General features: G+C 36.9%; 2 long non-coding RNA genes across 2 annotated transcripts; one reads left to right on the top strand and one right to left on the bottom strand.

Moving 5' to 3' along the window:
• The first annotated feature begins 508 nt into the window (after window positions 1-508).
• On the top strand, window positions 509-1,635 carry LOC127148797 (uncharacterized). The gene is made up of 2 exons (XR_007819922.1): window positions 509-603; window positions 1,482-1,635. It is a non-coding gene; the product is annotated as an uncharacterized LOC127148797 (long non-coding RNA).
• Window positions 1,636-2,205: 570 nt separating this feature from the next.
• Window positions 2,206-6,100, bottom strand: LOC103489814 (uncharacterized). Its single transcript, XR_537717.3, has 5 exons — window positions 5,794-6,100; window positions 5,534-5,629; window positions 3,958-4,038; window positions 3,279-3,410; window positions 2,206-2,438 (listed from the first exon to the last, which is right to left on the bottom strand). It is a non-coding gene; the product is annotated as an uncharacterized LOC103489814 (long non-coding RNA).
• Window positions 6,101-7,207: the final 1,107 nt, after the last annotated feature.

The raw sequence follows: 7,207 nt of genomic DNA, 5'->3' as shown, positions 1-7,207 counted from the left end.
CCAGACCCGAGCCACGGATTCGATTCGAGCAAGCCGCGGGCTGGAGCCGAGTGAGCCGAGCCGAGCGAGCCGAGTGAGCCGAGCCGAGCGAGCCGAGTGAGTCGAGCCGCGAGCCGCACTGAGCCGAGTCGCGAGCCGAGTTGAGCCGAGCCACAAGCCGAGCTGTGAGCCGAGGCCAAGCCGAGCCGAGCCGAGGTGGAGCCGAGCCGAGCCGAGCCGAGCCGAGCCGAACGCCTTCAAGCCGAGCCGAGCTCCTTGTTTCACCAAGCCACCTAAGCCTTCCTTCCTCCGCTCCGGGTCACGGTGAATCTTCGGTAAGGATTGATTTCGATGAATTCCCTAATGTTGCTACATCCGATTAGAGTTTGAATATTGGAATAAGATATGACCCTACTTTTCTCCCTTGAAGGTAGTACAGAGTTGACGCTTGAGTTCTCGGGTCTCGCGGTAGGCTTGTTTGGAGGTAGTTTTCCTTTCCTTGGGTAAGTCAACGGATGACCTTTTAAAACGACTTCTACTAAAGTCATCAACTAAAACCTTCGTGTTTCGTTTAGGTGGATCTGTTGAGCGTGGATTCGATCGAGGGGCATAACCGAGTATCAGGTAAGGGTTTTCCTACTACTGGACCCCGAATCCAGGCTGAAAACGTAGCAATCCACAGGGGATTACACGTTAGTGATTGTACTGAATAACTGTATGCGTGTTGACTGTTAAGTACTGTTATCATATTTTGTCTGATGTAAAGATACTGTGACTGCTAATTGTAGATTGAGATTTTATGTTGATGGACCTTGAAGTTACGGTTCAGTATGTAGTAAAGCATTGGTCTGGATGTCGATCATGGAGTTTGGACGGGGAAGGACAGTGAGTCCGGTTTTGGTTGGTTAGTTGATTGGGTCTAGGGTTTTCCCTAATGGTGTGCGAATTGGTGATGCATATAGCAACTGAGGGCGTAATTATTTAAACCTATACTATCTGACTGACAAAGCCTATGGCGGGACTGTAATATGAATGCCGTTGGGGTATGACTGATGTTGACGGTTTAGTATGGACTGAGGGGTAACGGTTAGCTTCATCTATGAGGTAGTGTGCCTTACGGATATGTGCATCCTTCGGGAGCACTAGACTGATGCGTGCATCCTTCGGGAGCACTAGACTGATGCGTGCATCCTTCGGAGCACTAGACTGATGTGTGCATCCTTCGGGAGCACTAGACTGATGTGTGCATCCTTCGGGAGCACTAGACTGATGTGTGCATCCTTCGGGAGCACTAGACTGATGTGTGCATCCTTCGGGAGCACTAGACTGATGTGTGCATCCCTCGGGAGCACTAGACTGATATGTGCGTTCTACGGAACCACTAGACTGTTATGTAGGGTACCCCCGAATAGGAAGTTAACTGTTGTCCCCTAACGGGCCCAGTAGTGGGTCCCTTACTGGGTATGTTTATACTCACCCTTTTCTCTTCTTTAACTTTTCAGGTAAGGGCACAGCGAGGGGCAGACCGACGAGAGGCAGGAAGGACGCGTGAAGGCCATATGGACGCGTCTGGTTTTCTTATCGCTTCCGCTATGTATTTTGTCAGAATATTTTGACTTGTGATTTTGAACTGGTGACTTGAGTTTTTATTTGTGACTTTTTGATTGATTTGAAATAGGGCCCGAAACTGTCTTTTTGTAAGGTTTCTAACGCTTTAATGAATCGTAACTGGTTCGTTTTAAATTTTATGTTGAATGGTCGAGTTTTGGTATTTGGTAGTGACCTCAGCTTAGTCCGGAAAGTTGGGTCGTTACAGAATCTTATATATATAAAATTTTTTATATACTGCAAGAAATTTGGTCTTTAATGTCATTTGGCAACCGACATCTTTGAGAGCGTTATTAAAGGTCTTTAATGTCGGTTTAAAACTAACATTAAAGGCCTTTAATGTCGATTTTCAATAGACATCTTTGATAGTGTTATTGAAGCCCTTTAATGTTGGTTGGATCTTGATGTCAGTTTAAAACTGACATTAAAGAGGCCAACAATGTTAGTTTATAAGCCACATTATAGATCCCCAATGATGTCAGTTCAAAACCGACGTTAAAGCCTAGATTTTTTGTCCATTTTTACAAATTTATTTTATTTAATTGTTGCATTATTGTCCATTTTTTATAGACCGACATTGGGTCCATATAGATAAATATTTTTTCTCATGCCAACAAATCAATGAAATTAATATTATTTTAGAAACTATAATATTTGTCTTTTACATTTGTATATACAATGAAATATTAATATTGTGTTTATATATAGATTCTACAACAGTACATGAAAAAAGATCCTAACACAAGACTTAAATAAGAAATCCTAAACGCCTTCTCAGTCTTCAACCTTCAATGGTCGCCTAACCATCCACATAATCGCTTAGCTTTCAACCTGATATAGCTTCAATTATTCTACAAACAATATCAAAATAAACCATTTAATCTTTAGAATTCTAACAAGGCAGCTTTGAAAAAAATGTGGCATGTGCAGTCATTCGTTTAATGATAGCTCCCTATGAAAGACATGGAAAAGGAAACGCTAGAAAAGAAAGCCTTGTGTGTAAGGTGAAGGCAATGTAATCAATCAATTCATGCAACAATTGTGATTCGACCTTCAAACTCATAGACTAGTTTTCATCATAAATAATTCGTTTTTATCATAAAAAACTTTTACTTTATCATCAGGTTAATATAAATAATTTGTTATACAATGCTAACTTGTGAAATAATTGAAAACTCTAAACTCAAGCAAAAGTAATATAACTAACACAATCAAAGGCGTATAACATGTATGAGAATATCCTCTCACTTGAGAAGAGGACATACCTAATGCCCGACCTAAGACAAACCACCTAAAATGGGAATATCCTCGCACTCGTGGAATAGATGTAGACATATTCTTGAAAGATTAAATATTTCACGATGAAAGTAAAGTTTAATGGGCAAGAAAAATTCAGGGATAAACAACTAAAATTATTCAAAGAAATCAAATTAAATTTGAAGAACAATGGTCTGACAACAACAAGAACTAAATTTTGTTTTTGGGAGAAATAAGTTAAAGCTTAAAACAAAACTGAAAAAGTTGATATTTTGAATGAGACTAGGATGTTAACGCAAATATCATGATAAATAAGACTGTATATAACAAAGTGATACTGCCATGTTATTCCAGTCAACAATTCACAATGACCCTTATTGCAATAGATTACAGAAGGGTAAAAATTCCATATTTTTCTCATTGATTATGCTTACCTATATCATTGGCACATGCTGGCGAACCAGACCCAGGAGATAAAACAATATTATCAAATGCCTTCTTTTCATACAAGTAATGACACAAATCTTTCCATGTCCAATCATCATTTTGTATTACCATAGGAGGCACTGGCACAAAACCAAAGAAGCATAAGAGAATCGCAAAAGCAATTTCATTCTTCAACCATATCTACTTCAGCAGTAGTAAACTTCACCATCACCTACCTTTACAAAAGAATAATTAAGTGTTTCGTTGTTTTATTTGGTCTGTAGGTCTTAATCCCTTTTACTTCCATAAAGCAATAAATTTTATTTACTTTATGATTTACATCAATTAATATACACGTTCATACATTGTGTAGTAAAGGTTTGCCATAAACGCAGAAAAATCTATGAATAGAAATGCTGAAATGAGTCGTCATAGATTTATACTAGCCAGATTGAAAACTCCTCCTAAAATAAAACTATTGACAACAGCGATAAAGTACATACAACAATGTGCTATTTGGATCCAAAGACCAAGAACCTCAACGAATCAACCACAACAAATCAATCAACACATTTAGACTAACCAAATTGAAAATAGAGTTGTTCAATCATCTACTAAAAGTAATAGATTGATTCTTGTCTACAAAGAGAGGAAAAAGAAAAGCAAGGAATGTAATTAAGATCGTACATAGTGATTTTGGTCAAACTTCCAAAGTTGAAATATTGTTTCAAAAAACCTTGTTGTGAAAACATGAATCTCCATCGATTCCTGCAACAAACAACAACGAGATGAGTGTTATGCCAAACAACAACAACATACCAGTGTTACCATCACTGACAATGTAAAAAGTAAACTCAAACTTCATAGAGGCATTTCTACAAACATATTGCATATAAGATATGAATGAGCAAAAAGTAAATTGAGCACCTAAGAAAAGCTTAGATCTATTAAGTAAACAACTCACTATATCATTCTTGTGGTGTATTGAAGCAAAATAATGACATGGTAGAGGAAACAAATACGAGAGAATTAATGTAAAAATAGTAGGAGTGAATAAATTAAATGTAAACAGGTAGCATAACTTCTCTTAGCGAGTTTTCGAGATCCTACTTACATTGGCTCAAATTCAATAATACAAAAGATATAACAAAATTCATTGTCCCCTTTATTTGAAATGCATCAGTCCCTCTAAAGCACATACCATTTCAAAAGCACAAGAATGAACGAATGATATAGAAATAAAGTTTCTATTACTATCATCATTTCCTTTCTTTCAAATACCCAATAAAAGTATACATTTCAAACTATATTTTTTTCTCTGGAGTTGAAAAGATAAGTCTACCATTAACAATTATTTGCAAGGCCAAGTACCCAAATCCAAACACCAAATCCAAACACGTTGAATTCGAGTAAGCAAAGCTAAGAAAACCCCAAAAATTGAAAAATCAAATAAGCTTACAATAAATAAACGATGGAATAGAAGAAACTTTGAGACCAAAACAACACATATAGAGAAAAAACATACCCATAGACATCTGCAAACCTAAAAAACATGTGATCAAATAATAATGAAGTTCAGTACTCAACTAAAGATATAGAGAAAAGGCTAACTCATGATTCTTCAAAATTATCAATCAATAATCACACATCCTACAAATTTTCAACCCTAGCTTGCAATGTGCTTGCGATCTGCTATCCCAATAACTATTTCAATAATATTTAGAAGTCCTTAAGGTTAAACAGATATCACAACAACATTAGGAGAGGAAAAGGAAAAAGGAAAAAAAAAACCCACCAACGACCACTATAAAAATTTAAAAAGAAAAAAAAAACAATTCCCTACATCTAAGTACCATTTCACAAGTGGTAGAGCCAACCTCAAATGGGAAGCAAAAACAGAATTTGAATAACTTTCAACACAAATTTCTCGCCCATCTTAACCACAAGGAACAGAAATGAAATTATATAGCATGCCACTTCAAAAATCAAACACCAATTTGAATAATCAAGGTTCAATTTTTTATTTGTCCATGAATATTTGGACAAATCTAGGTTAATAGATTTGTCCATGGAATTTCACTACTTGAAAGATATCGGGAGCTAATTTTTAGAATTGATAATTTTATTGGGATGAGTTTTCCAAAGATGATGCAATTTTTCCAAAAAGAAAATTGACAGTTGTGATAAAATACACAATGCTCCATTTCACAAAAAAAAAAAAAAAAAAAAAAAAAAAAAAAAGTCGTGAATGTGGTCATACTACCTTAATGTTCTCCTTGTGATGTGGTCATATAAAACACGCAGGTGCATCATGGCCCTCAAAAGTAAACTGCTTAAATCTAGTGACTACATCCCACACCTATAAAGTATTAAAGAATAGATCTTAGTAAGAAATCCATCATGTGGTCGTCATTGGAAAGTCATTGAGAAACATTTATAACAATTTTTCAACAATCAATTTAAGCCGATGCAAACCTAAGAAGAACTCACAGCTAAAACAGAACATAGACGGTTGAAACTCACCTGAAAACCGCTTTAATCTGCCGCTAAACCACTCAAACCTCGACGCCAAGCAAATGCAGGAATGTCTGCTCAAAATGTCGTTAAACCCACACCAACATCAGATGCCGGTGCTCTCTCTCCACGTTGGAACTTCGAAAAAGTGCCAAAAAGCTATTCAATACGCTGTAAAACCTATTCGATCCCGCCGCCTAGCTGACGTTAATACATCGTCGACCGGTGGTGACAATGCTCGTAGAGAAAAACCTCTCACACACTCTCTCCATGGTAACTACCGACTGCACACCCCTCACCCTCTCCTCCATCTCTTAGGATATATATGGAAGCCCTAGAAAAAACAAGTGAGGGGAGAGGCAAAAATTAAAATTATTACCTTTAATGTCGCTTTTCAAAAGGCAGATGTTTAATGTCGGTTTTAAATCGACATTAAAGCTTCCTCTTTGATGTCAGTTTCAAACTGACATTAAACATCCACCTTTCGAAAAATGACATTAAAGCTCTGTTTTCATTTTTTTGAATCAACATTAAAGGTCTAATTTCTTCTAGTGCATGCAACACAACACAGTGAAACGTAGATAACCCATAGACATACATGTACTGCAGCCTTGAAATAGCTCACTTAGCAATTAAACCTGATGGAGACATCATAACCAGAAAGATATCCGACTAAGGTTTACTCAACCACAATACCTAAAGCTTACACAAACTGTAGAGTATCTAAATTTTACAAAGACATATACAACATAACAAAATAGACTCGATGTATAACTCCACCCACGTAGTGGAAATCGATTTGGGAGATTTCAACATACTAAGGCAGCCTATTAGACATCAAAAGCTCGATCTCTACCTGAAAAGTGGAAAAACGTTTTGAAAGGGTAAGCTAATAAGCTGAGTAAGTGACTAAATTTAAAATTATAAATCTAGAAATCGGAGCACATGATAAACCTTACACGTATAAAGTAGTTTAATCAAAACGTTAAATATATACGTATAATAAGAATAACTTACTCAAATACTTAGCATGTACGTCACTGAATCTAGCAAGGCATATCTAATATGTTAAACATTTTAACTAACATGACACATCTACATTATGTAGGACACGCCCAGTATAACCAACGTTTACTAATTCTATGATGTAGTGGGGCCTGCCCAGCACTCACGATAGCATCATTGTTACGGAGTACACTCAACTTCGACAGCGGAATCTAACTTGTGTGCACATGAAGGATTAGAACTTAGTACTTAGTGTTGTGGTGTGTGTTCTAATTTATATATTTTCTCTACGCAGCGAGCCATGGTCATCGGATGCGAGATGCTCATTATGTCTCTGATCCTCGTGTATCTACTAAATCCTCTTTGAGTACAAGTTTTTGGGTAATCCAGAGTCGAACACAAGGAATTGATATCAAAT

The sequence above is a fragment of the Cucumis melo genome, chromosome 4 (genome assembly GCF_025177605.1).
Source record: "Cucumis melo cultivar AY chromosome 4, USDA_Cmelo_AY_1.0, whole genome shotgun sequence".
In the NCBI taxonomy this organism is placed as follows: domain Eukaryota; kingdom Viridiplantae; phylum Streptophyta; class Magnoliopsida; order Cucurbitales; family Cucurbitaceae; genus Cucumis; species Cucumis melo.
Note: the sequence above shows the minus strand (reverse complement) of the source record. Positions and strands in the feature narration are given on the sequence as shown.